Source organism: Salvia splendens, chromosome 5 (assembly GCF_004379255.2).
Source record: "Salvia splendens isolate huo1 chromosome 5, SspV2, whole genome shotgun sequence".
In the NCBI taxonomy this organism is placed as follows: domain Eukaryota; kingdom Viridiplantae; phylum Streptophyta; class Magnoliopsida; order Lamiales; family Lamiaceae; genus Salvia; species Salvia splendens.
Window position 1 is genome coordinate 28791880 of NC_056036.1, and position 11140 is coordinate 28803019.

General features: G+C 37.0%; 1 long non-coding RNA gene across 1 annotated transcript; it reads left to right on the forward strand.

Annotated features, from left to right (window-relative positions):
• The first annotated feature begins 229 nt into the window (after positions 1-229).
• LOC121802642 lies at positions 230-2620 on the forward strand. Its single transcript, XR_006050827.1, has 3 exons — positions 230-492; positions 1317-1406; positions 2308-2620. It is a non-coding gene; the product is annotated as an uncharacterized LOC121802642 (long non-coding RNA).
• The last annotated feature ends 8520 nt before the right edge of the window (positions 2621-11140 follow it).

Here is an 11140-nt window from a genome sequence, read left to right on the forward strand (position 1 = left end):
TATGTAATATCCAAATCTTTTAGAAGTTTAGAGTTAGTAATTAGATTTTTAGTTAGAGGTTTTATGTGTATATGTTTTTATTAGGAATAAAAGAAATAAATTAGGAAATAGAATTAATGAGATAAAGAAAAAGAAGAAAGAAAAGGAATAGGAAGTTGATGAGTAAGTTAAGGAAAAGGAAACGTGTCTTATGGGGGAAAATAGGAAGAAGAATAAGAAAAAAAAAGAAAAAGGAAATAGGAAAATAGAAATTTCAAAATTCTTCCTTATCTTTCTCCTCTCCCTTTCGTGCTCTCTCTCCCTCTCTGTGAAGATTTTTGACAGCCATCCACTCCCTCCGATCAGCCACCGCGACTCCTCCGATCGCTCCACCGCGTAACATGTAAAACACTCCATCAATCCAAGCTCTCAATTCCCCTTCTTTCCCTCAATTTTGGAGCTTAGGTTGCAAACCCACTTCCACTAATCTTTGGAAAATTGTTGAATTTAGAGGTTAGCTTCCTCCATAACCTCTTCAATCATGTTTCTAAGTATAGTAGTGATGTTAATTTGATGTGAATCTTGTTGTTTGGTCGAAAATTAGGGTTCATAGATTTGGGAATTTTGTTGTTTGATGCTTTGGTGTAATTTGGCTATTGAACTATGCAATTGGAAGTAGGATATAATATTTAAGCATGAAAGTGATAGGAAAAATCTGATTTTTGGGATTTCATTTGTTGGAGATGAATCATAATTGGACTAAAACCATGTAGTTTTGTTGTTGAACATGAAATGTTTGGAGAAATTACCCAATGACACACAAATAGGAAATAGCTTGTATGTGGGCTGTTCTGATGCTACTGTACTGGTCAGTTTCGGCCACTTTAACATGATATAATTTATGTTCTAAAAATTTTAATGCATACTATAAGGTCTTGGTAAGATGTCTGCAAAATTTCAGAACGTTTCGTCAACGTTTGCTATTTTTAAAAATTCATGCTAAACCGTCGCCAGAATCTGTCACAAACTGGCAGGCTGTAGTCAAACGTTCATAACTCCCTAGTCCCTTGGAATTTTGAGAAAAACCTTTTTTGTAATTAAAATAGACACATAGGGGTTTATTTTGGTGTAGGGCTCGACCCCTAGTTATCTCCGAGCTAAGTCAGTTTATTATATGAAGTTGATGTAATGCAGTCAATATTTTTCTAAAGCTTTAAAAGTTGAGAATAAAGGTTTTTATGCTAAAAGGGAGATAGATAGATGTGATATTTTGGCTTCCATACTTGTGCTTTAAGTGTTTATTTATAATTTGTATATGTGATTGTTTGAAAAATTAGGTGAACCGAGTGCAAGCACAAGCGATAAGGGAAAAGGTCACCTCCATGGTTGACTAAGCAAGTAATAGCGAGTTTTTTTGACGTGTACAGGTAGTGTACGCGTGTTCTAGAATTTAGTTCCTTAAACTTCGATAAATACTACTACTTGTTTGTGTGATTCGTATGCTTATGCCATAGAACTTAAGAATGATTGTGTGGATTTTGTGTACTTTCAAGGTGAAGTGACAGAAACGGTGGTATTTCTTATGCAAAGTGATTTAAATAATTATGTGTTGAATAATGTGAAAGTTGATATGAAATAGTTGCGTTGTGCCCCATTGCTTGAGTGAACCACAGGGTATAGTTGGCATGCCATAGGACAGCAGTACTGCACACATGTTGATCATTCGTCTTCTGGATAACCGAAGCGATGGTCTATATGATATATCGATTGTTGTAATGTACCCTATATGGGTAATATATGACAGTTGCATTGCATAGGCCATATGGAAGATTACAGTGTCCGATTCGGACTTACATGATAGACGCCCTCATAGGGCTACAGATAGTGTCCGTGTACCCGTGTTCATCACTAAGCATAACTTGGGGGCTGAATGTGACTTTCTATTTTTGAAATAATATGGTTGTGCTTTGAATTCTTTAAATTGTTATGTTTCTTATAGTATAATTATGTTGACGAAGGAAAGTGACTGCTGACAGGATCCTTTGTTTATATCATGTTGTTGTACAGGATGAATGTATTGGTTATTTGCAAGTGATATATGTGATCTTAACTGATTCAAACTTTTAGTAATGATAATATTTGGTGATATTGTGTTGAGTTTGTATATTGATGCCGATGTAAATTGAATATGTGTTGTACGACATTCCAGGTAATAAAGTGTTTACTTGAGCTAGTGATATGGATTGAAGTTTTAGAGATTTTATTCTGGAATGCGATTACACTACGAGCTTTTCGAAGCTCACCCCCCCTTTCTTCTCCCTCTTGCAGAGTATAGAAGCGAGTGAACTCGCTAGTTGGCAGCAGCACGTGTCAAGTCACCACCTCCCTTTTTGCTGGTACAGTCGTAGTTTACACGTGGCATGCTTAGATTATCTTTTGGTTGTAAATAGTTGGTTACAAATGTAAGGTTATAACCTTCTTTTTGCTAGTGGAGTTGTAGGTATGTCTATATAAACAGGTTAATGTTATTTTGTTATGTATAGTAGTAAATAGTTGTGTTATCAGGTTTAGTTTCTTTTATGATAGTATTGTATGTTGAGTGTTGCAAAATGGTTAAAAAAAAATAGGCAGGTTTTGTTTATCGATCGTACCGAAAGGTAACGTCACTTATTTGGTTAAAACTAACCGAGTAAGGGGTGTTACACCTTACCTGTAACATTCCAAATTTTTGCGACTTTTATTTTAGTATGTCGATTGGAAATTTCATTTATGGAATTAAATTGTTGCTACGAGATTGAGTTTGATTATGTGGAATAAATTGTCATGTATGTTTTGGAATGAAGTGCTTTATATTTTTTTATGTGGGGGATCAATTTAAATAAAATCATGCATTTAGTTCTAGCCAAGTAAAGTGGCTATTATCGGCCCCTCCTAGTTAGTGGAAATTTTATTCTTTCTTGGATTTGATTAATTGTTTTGGGATATTCATCCAAATTAAATCCAAATCAAATTATCCCTAAATTGTGCTACATGAAATTCGAAGTCTAACCTATTGTTTTTGTGAGTTTCGAATATTCTCTATTTTAATTAGGAGGATGAATTGGTTCATTTGATTTAATTGGTTCCTTGTTGATTTCCTTAGTTATTTTAAATCCAATTAAATCTTGCCACATTTTATTCCCTCACCCCAAATTAAGTTAAGAGTTGAATTATTTCCTTGTGGCTAATTAAGCCAATTTTCGGCTCCCTATTTGTAGAGGATAAAATATTTGTTTCCTATTTTGTGGAATTTTTTTATTCAAATAAATACCCAATTTAATGCCTATGTCTAATTAATTGGGGATGTGAATATTTTCCTTCTATTGTGTCTCCATCCCACATGTTTTTTTTGGCTTAATTTCCTTGTGAAAATTTATTTAATTGTTGCCTATTATATGGGAGTCTTTTCCTATAAAGAAATTACCAAATTTAAATCTTATTCTATTTAATTGAGGATTTAAATAATTTCCTTGTGAACATTTTCAAAATTTTCGCCCTCCCTCATTATTTTCCTACTTGGAGATTTAATTTATTTTGTTCCCTTATTTATGGAATATCCATTGCTTTATTTCCAAAATTGTGGATCTATTTCTCTCCAAGTAAATACCAAATAATTCCTTGTTAATTCCCAGCCATAATTTTTGAAAATTATGCTTCTTTTAATTGTGGGATTTTAATTATTGGCCCCTATTTTATTCCCCCACAATTAATTAAATTTTGGATTTAACCTAGAACTATAAAATCACCTAAACTAAACCTTAGCCCCCATTTTTCTTCCTACCATAGCCGTCCACCCCCTCCCTCCCTCTCTCTCACACGCCTCTCCTCTCCCTCTCCATATTCTCTCTAAAAATCTACCATTCATCCTTGTTCTTGCATCTGTTGGAGTTGATTTTTCAAGAGTATCCGACGAATCCATCAATTCTTGTTTCTACCGATTCGTTTTTATCAAGAAAGGTATATTTGATTCATTCTTCTTTTCATTTAATCCTTATTCTTGAACCCTACATGCATATAGTGAGTGTAGGAATCATTGATCGCAAAATTTTATTGGTGGGAATTTGTGTTTGCATGAGAACTTGGATGAATATGCGATTTTGAATGAGTTTATGTGGAGTTTGTTTTGAATCCTTGGTGAATAATGTGAGTTTATGTGAGAGCAAGATTGTGATAAACTTTTAAGCATGATTGTGTGTTATAAGAATGAAAAAAAAAATTGTGTTTGGATGATTGAGGAAGAAACCTATTTTCTAAATTCTTAAGCCTGAAATTTGTGATGTTCGGACAGTGGATTCCGACGTGTGTTTGACCAACTAAACGATTGAATTTTGACATGACATTTTAACTGAGTAAAATATATGATGTTTTCTGTGTTGTGTGTGAATTTCAGCTCTTGTTGATGAAAGATTAATTTTTAATAAATATTTGAAGTTGACTGCGCAAATCTGCCAGAAACTTATATTCACGCCCAGAAAGTTTCGTTTTCTATTTGACCGACCAAATGGCCTCCTTTTGATGTGAATTTTGAACTAGATGAAATTTGAAGTGTCGTCTGAGTGTTGTGAAAATTTCAGCCTCTTTGGACATCGGATGAATGTTTGGTAAATTTTTCAATGGAACTGCACAGTGCTGCCAGAATTTTTATGTTCCAACCAGAGAGTTACATTATTGTTTTGACTGACCAAATGACGTGATTTTGGTGTGGAATTTTAACTGGATGAACTTGAATATGTCTTCTATGCTGTGACCAAATCTTAGTCTCATATGAGGTCGTATGGATTTCTGGTGAATTTTACAAACCAACCGCACAGTTCTGTCAGATTTATGGTTATGTGGAAATATCACTTGTTGCCAAGTTTTAATGAATTATATGTTGCATGTATGATTTGGGAAGGTATCCTATGACGTGATTATGTGTGACACGTTGAGAAATATTATGGCATGTTTTTCCTTATGTTGATGAATGTTGGGATGGGTAAATTAAGGGAATGATAAAAGGAACGATAGGACATGCATGATAATATAATTTGATGGAAGGCTAATTGTGTTGTCGTTGGCAAGGGTGATTGGCTATACGTGAGCTCGAGGAACGAGGGTTGCCATAAGTTGGATTTTGTGTTGTTTAAACAATCGAGGTGGGCTTTCTCTTTCAAATCTCTTTATTTTCCGAAAATATGTTGTGGTGTTATAAGGGTGGTTTAACTGTTATGTCATGCCATGTTGTTTTTGGTTTATGAGATTGTTGCCTGATGCCTAGTTTGTCTGAGCTTGCTCTGTTAGGCTATATGGCTGTATAGTGAAATGAATTCGAGCCTGAGTAGGGCCGCAAACCCTATCAGGCTGTGTACACTGGTGGGATCGTGAGCCGTCCTTGCTAGTCGGTCGGTCTCATGGGCGAATAGTGTGGCCACACTTTCGTCGCACTGTGATATGATGATTGTGATTGATGGATTGATGTGAAAAGTGGGGAGATAGATTGTCTGGCCAGACTTGAAATATTTTTGTGTTCTCGTGATATTTCTTACTACATATAAAACTCGAGATCACTGGTATAGATGACATAACTATATTAAAATATTTTCGGCATGAGCCCATTGAGTACAACAAGTACTCAGCCCTGCATATTCTTTTTCTTTATGTGCAGGTTGAGCGGAATGTTGCGGAGGATGTTGAGTTGACCTAAGAACTTAGGATGAGTTGTGTCTTCATACATAGGCGTTATCCTCGACTCTCTTTAAACCATATTTCCGCTGCTACATTTTGAACTATGTCTCAAGACTTTAATCTTTTTCGTACTGTGTTTGAGCATGTTTGGTTGTGTTAGGTTTTTAACCGAGTATTTACAATGTTACTTTAAAATGGTGTTTACGTGATTTAAACTAAATGGTTCTTTAGAAGTTAATTGGGTTTTTAATATTTATTTTCTCCGCTACTTCTTTTTTAAAAATATATATATTTATCATAAGTCGTTTCTAATTAATAGTAAATTATAACCTTAGACTTTTTAAACTAAAATATTTTTCTTCCTTTAAGCTAATTGAGTTTTTGTAAACTGTTATCCTTGTAAGTTGTCGTTTTTGTCGTCCCTTGGTCACGATCGCCGCGTTTGTAGTACCACTAGTATGGGCGGTCGTGACATTACCACCCTTAGGCAAATGGTCAGGCAGAAATCTCGAACAGAGAAATCAAAGCTATTCTGGAGAAAACAGTGAATCCATCAAGGAAGGATTGGAGTAAATGGCTTGATGATGCTTTATGGGCATATCCAACTGCGTTCAAAACTCCAATTGAAATGTCGCCCTACAGGCTTATTTTTGGCAAAATGTGCCATCTCCTTGTCGGAGTAGAACATAAAGCCTAGTGGGCAGTCAAGGAGATGAATATGAAGCCCCAGGCATCTGGGGTGGAGAGGAAACTACAACTCCAAGAGCTGGAGGAACTTAGGCTTGAGTCATATGATGCCGCGATATGGTACAACGAGAAACCAAATTATGGCACGACAAAAACCTCCCGGTCAAGGAACTGCAAGTTGGCCAGAAAGTGGTCTTATTCCAATTCAGGGAGTCACCCCTAACTCTATCCCGTTTCTTGTTAATGGTCACAAGGTCGAGGTATTTAGGGATAATTCGAAAATGTGCGTGGTGAAAGAAATTTCACTACGTATACTCTCCACTATCGCCTAACTAGTCAGGTTGCTAGGTATTCTTTGGGAATCAGCTGGGTCTGGTAGATTGTTATGAAATTTTTAATTGGTGAAACTGACCCAGTTTAATCCCAAGAATACTTACGCAAAAATTTGTAATTATTGTGAATATGTTTTATTTCATATAATTCAAAGAAAAAAATCTAAACAAAGAAAAAAAAATGAATTTTCCAAAAATATTTTTGAAACATCGAGCACACTTGGGCGAGCAGTTTTGAAATTTAAAATATTTTAGATTCGCATCCCCTTGACCAGGTAGCTCAGATATCTCACCTTTTAGTTAATTTTTTTCTACGTATGGTTATGAGAGGGTAGATCGAACTTCAACAAAAGATAAGGGGGAGTAATTTTCGGATAAAAAGTGGGGGGAAGTTCAAAATATTTCAAAATTCAAATTTTAAGATAATGGATGAGGAAGCGTACGGTTGCTGACTGCTTGCATCAGCATGCAACCGTCCATCTTCCACCTTTTTCCTTTTATTTTTCTATTTCCTTATTTTCCTTTCTTTTTCCTTTTGTTTGTTTTCCTAAAATAACTTCCCCACTCTCTTTAAACTTTCCCCCACATTTTCTCTCTCATAATTCACAAATTTTTGAAACCTTGACCTCACCTTTTCAAATTTCGTTTGTGACAGTTTCCGGCGAAACCACACGCAACCACTACCAAACTCTGATCAAACCACCATGGAGAACCAACCACAACCACATAAAGCCCGACGGAAAAATTCCCAACCGGTAAAGTCCCCGTCCGGCGAGTCGTCATCGCAACCACCGCAGAATCCTCCCGCGAAGAAGCCGTCGTCCGCTCGTCTGACAGGGGCGGTGGCAACCTCATCGTCATAACCCACAACAGAGCAACCGGGAACAATGGCGACAACAATAACAACCTCTGCTACTACACCTTCAACCACATCCCACCACCGTGTATGTTAAGAAGAACGTACCAAAGTAAGCAGTGAAGGAGAAAGAGGAACCAGCCCCATTAGTCCCTAAGAAAGCGAAGGCCGACCACCAGAAGAAAGTACCCCAAAAGTCTGGCTCCCAAGGGGGCCAGACACAGAATTAAACCCCCAGTAACAAGTAATTTTACTTTTCTGCAATTTTCTTTTCATTGTCTTTTTAGCATGTTTATCTGCTTTGTACATGTTTTGGGTGTCTGTACATATTTGTATTTGTGTCCTCTCCCACTTAGCTCATTCTTTGGTCTAAGCGTGAGAAGTTTTTGTTGAAATAGCAGGCTTTTGGTTAGCGTAGTTGTGTTTTGTTATTTCTGTACCTGTTTCTTCTCCCACTTGGTCCATTGCTTGGTCTAATTGTGAGAAGTTTATTTTGAGCATATGTTTGTTGTTTGTTGTTCTGTTACTTCTCCCACTTAGCCCAATTTTTGGTCTAAGTGTGAGAAGTTTGTATTTCTTTTTTATCTGTAGGATCTGTTAATATGTGAGCACTAACTGCCCTGTTTTCCACTTCACTGAAATGCTTGGGGACAAGTATGATTGAAGTGGGAGGGGGAGGAGTTAGTGCAGTTAGTTATGCATGTATATATGTTGTTAGTTTTGAGCCAGTAGAGTGTTAATTTTTTTAGTATAAACTGGTGAAACAAAAAAGCAAGATTCCCTTAGTGAGAGTGATCGAAGAGAGGATGCATGTCAGTTTTGAGACCTCTTTCCTTAATAAATCAAAAGCAGTTTGGACGAAGTGAGAATGATAGAAAAGCCTTATTTTGATCTAGTTGTGAAGCTTTCTAAAGAGCGAGTTAAAAGCCTAGAGTAGAACACTTTCTACTATTAGAATATGAAAGAGAGGCTGCCACTTGATGCATAGGGGAAAATGACATAGGGACGTAAGGACTAAAGGCAATAGGAGAATCCAGTTGAGCTTAATTTTTATTTCAAATTTACTGGACCCGCCTCGTTGTAAGGGCAACCCCTAGCTAACTAAGTTGAGCCTATTAAAATTGTCCCTTCTTTTGACACCTCAACCTTCATGTCATGTGAACAAGGGGGCGGATTGGGGGAAACTCACCATCCGGGTTAAGAAGTTAGGTTGAGAAACATGGGAGAGTAAAGTAGAAAGTTAGAAAATAAAACGGGCAAGAGATTCTGTAACCTGACCCAGTAGAAATGTTAGTTAGAAAATTGGAAGAAAAATCACACATCTTGGCCTAAGAAAATATACGAAAAAGAGAGGAAAACGGGCAAGAAATATTGTAACCTGACCCGCTAAAAAATAAAAAGAGAAAAAATATGTTTAGAAAAAAAAAAAGAGAAAGTCAGAAAAGTTGGGCAGGAAAACTTGTTTCCTAACTTCCAAATCTTGGGAAGTCAGATTTGTAAATAGGGAGGTTGTTTCCATCTTCGGTCCATAAGTTCACATGTCCTTCGCATATTTGCAATTATACTTTTTGAACTTAGGCCCTTAGGATTCTCGCCCACGCATATTACAATCCCCTGGCCCCGTTATAACCCAATGAAAGACCTTAAGGAACTTTTTGTGTCAGTAGAACCCAAGGCATCAGTGGTATGGCAAAAACATTAATGAGTGAATGGTCCTAACGTTTCTGGTGAGGAATGAGTGACCGAGGGAATCCAACAATTGGTAAAAATAGAGGCTATCTTGACGAACTGACAAACTGACTAGATAGAAGAAGGGAGGGGGAGGAATCGGAGACTGTAGACGATTGGATTGACCTTAAGCTTGTGGGGATGATTGCTATAACTTAAACCAGTTTTTACGTCTGTGCTTATCTGTGTTTTCTATATTTTACTGTGTTTTATTTACCTGTGCTATGTCTTTTGTTTGAGTCTGTGTGCGTCTAGGTCTAGGAGTTTGTGTTTGTTTCTTTTCCTTAGAGTCAGTCAAGTGATAACCATGCACGAAATTTACCTTATTTCTTTATTTTTTCTTTCATACTTGAGGCCAAGTATGGTTTAAGTGTGAGCAATCTGATAAGGCCAATTTCAGGCATCGGTTATGGGGTTTAATTCTATGTTTTCTTTGAACTAACACATGTTTTAAGTTTAGGTGCGTAGAGAATCTGCCAGGTCAAAGAAATGGACGAGAAATCTACCAGCAGAGGAAACTGAAGGAAAATAGAGTGAAGAAGCCAGCTTGCAACCTGACCCAGGGGATTACGGAAGCAGCTGTGAGTGGAAAAACATTTTGAAGGACTAGTCAGGAGGGAAAAATCGACAAATCAGCAGAGATGATACCCTAGAAGTCCGAGCCTCAGTTATAAATAGAGACAAAACATGAAGAGAGGCATTATCATTCATCATATTCACTTTTCGCTCTTAGCTCGTCTCTTCACACACGTATATCTCTGCGCACTTAGTTTTTAATAGGGTAAATTCTGGGAATTCGTGGTAGCCTAGTTCAAATTCTGTGGTGTAACACCGTCCTTGTGAAGGGCGAAGATACAATTGTTTATTTTCTGTTATTTTGAGCTGAGACTTCATCATTTTAGAAGCTCGGTGTTTACCATTTCCGTGTTGAACCTTAAATCTAGTAGTTATGGAAGTTTTTGTTTTCTGTCTAACTGATTCTGATGTTGATTGTTGGTATTTACTGTTTTTGGAGGCTTTTCGCAATTAATGTTTGATTCGGAGTTGAGATCGGGTTGATCGGAGTTGATTTGTTGTTGAATCGGTTGAACCTGAATTGAGGAGTATGGGTTTGACGTATCGGAGTTGGTCTTTGTTGATATGAGTTGAATTGTTGAACGAAGTTGTGGATCTGATACGTGATGTTCTGAAATTTTCCTGGTTATGGATGTTTACTGTTATGTGTTTATTTTGCTTGGCCTAGTAGTTTAGATATTGTCATTTTGTGCTTAATCGTAATGTTTGAAGTTGGATCTGAGATTGCTCTATTTATCACGTCAGATGCTCTGTTTTCATTTATGTTTACTTGATTGTTTGGAGAAGAAAGTAGAAGTTAGTTAGAAGTCGGATTTGTCACTGGCCGTGTATACTTTCTGCAGCTTTTCTGTCGTACTAGCCAAATCGGGAAACTGATCCCCACTGCATGTTTACGTATTGTTTAGCTGTTTTCGAAATTCCGTTTACCTTGCCTGGAAGTTTAGTTGTTGAGTTTCTTTAGTTGAAATTTCATTTCTGTCATCCATGCATGCGCTCGTACTTTTCATGTTCCCTAGGTCTAGTAGATAGGTTAGTTACATTTAAAGTCCTCTGAGTCTAGTAGTTAAACAAGTCTTAACCCATGAGTTGCGTGGCAGCAACCAACCCCTTCCAAGTCCTTTGAACGCTTGCTTACCTCCTCCATCTCTGTGGGATCGATCCTTACTACCCTATACTAGCCAATAGTAAATGGTTAAGGTTTTGATAGTGATTGAGAGTATCCCAACGATGCAGTCAGATAGTTTAGAGAGTTCCTAGGCCTAGCGGTTGAGTGAATCCT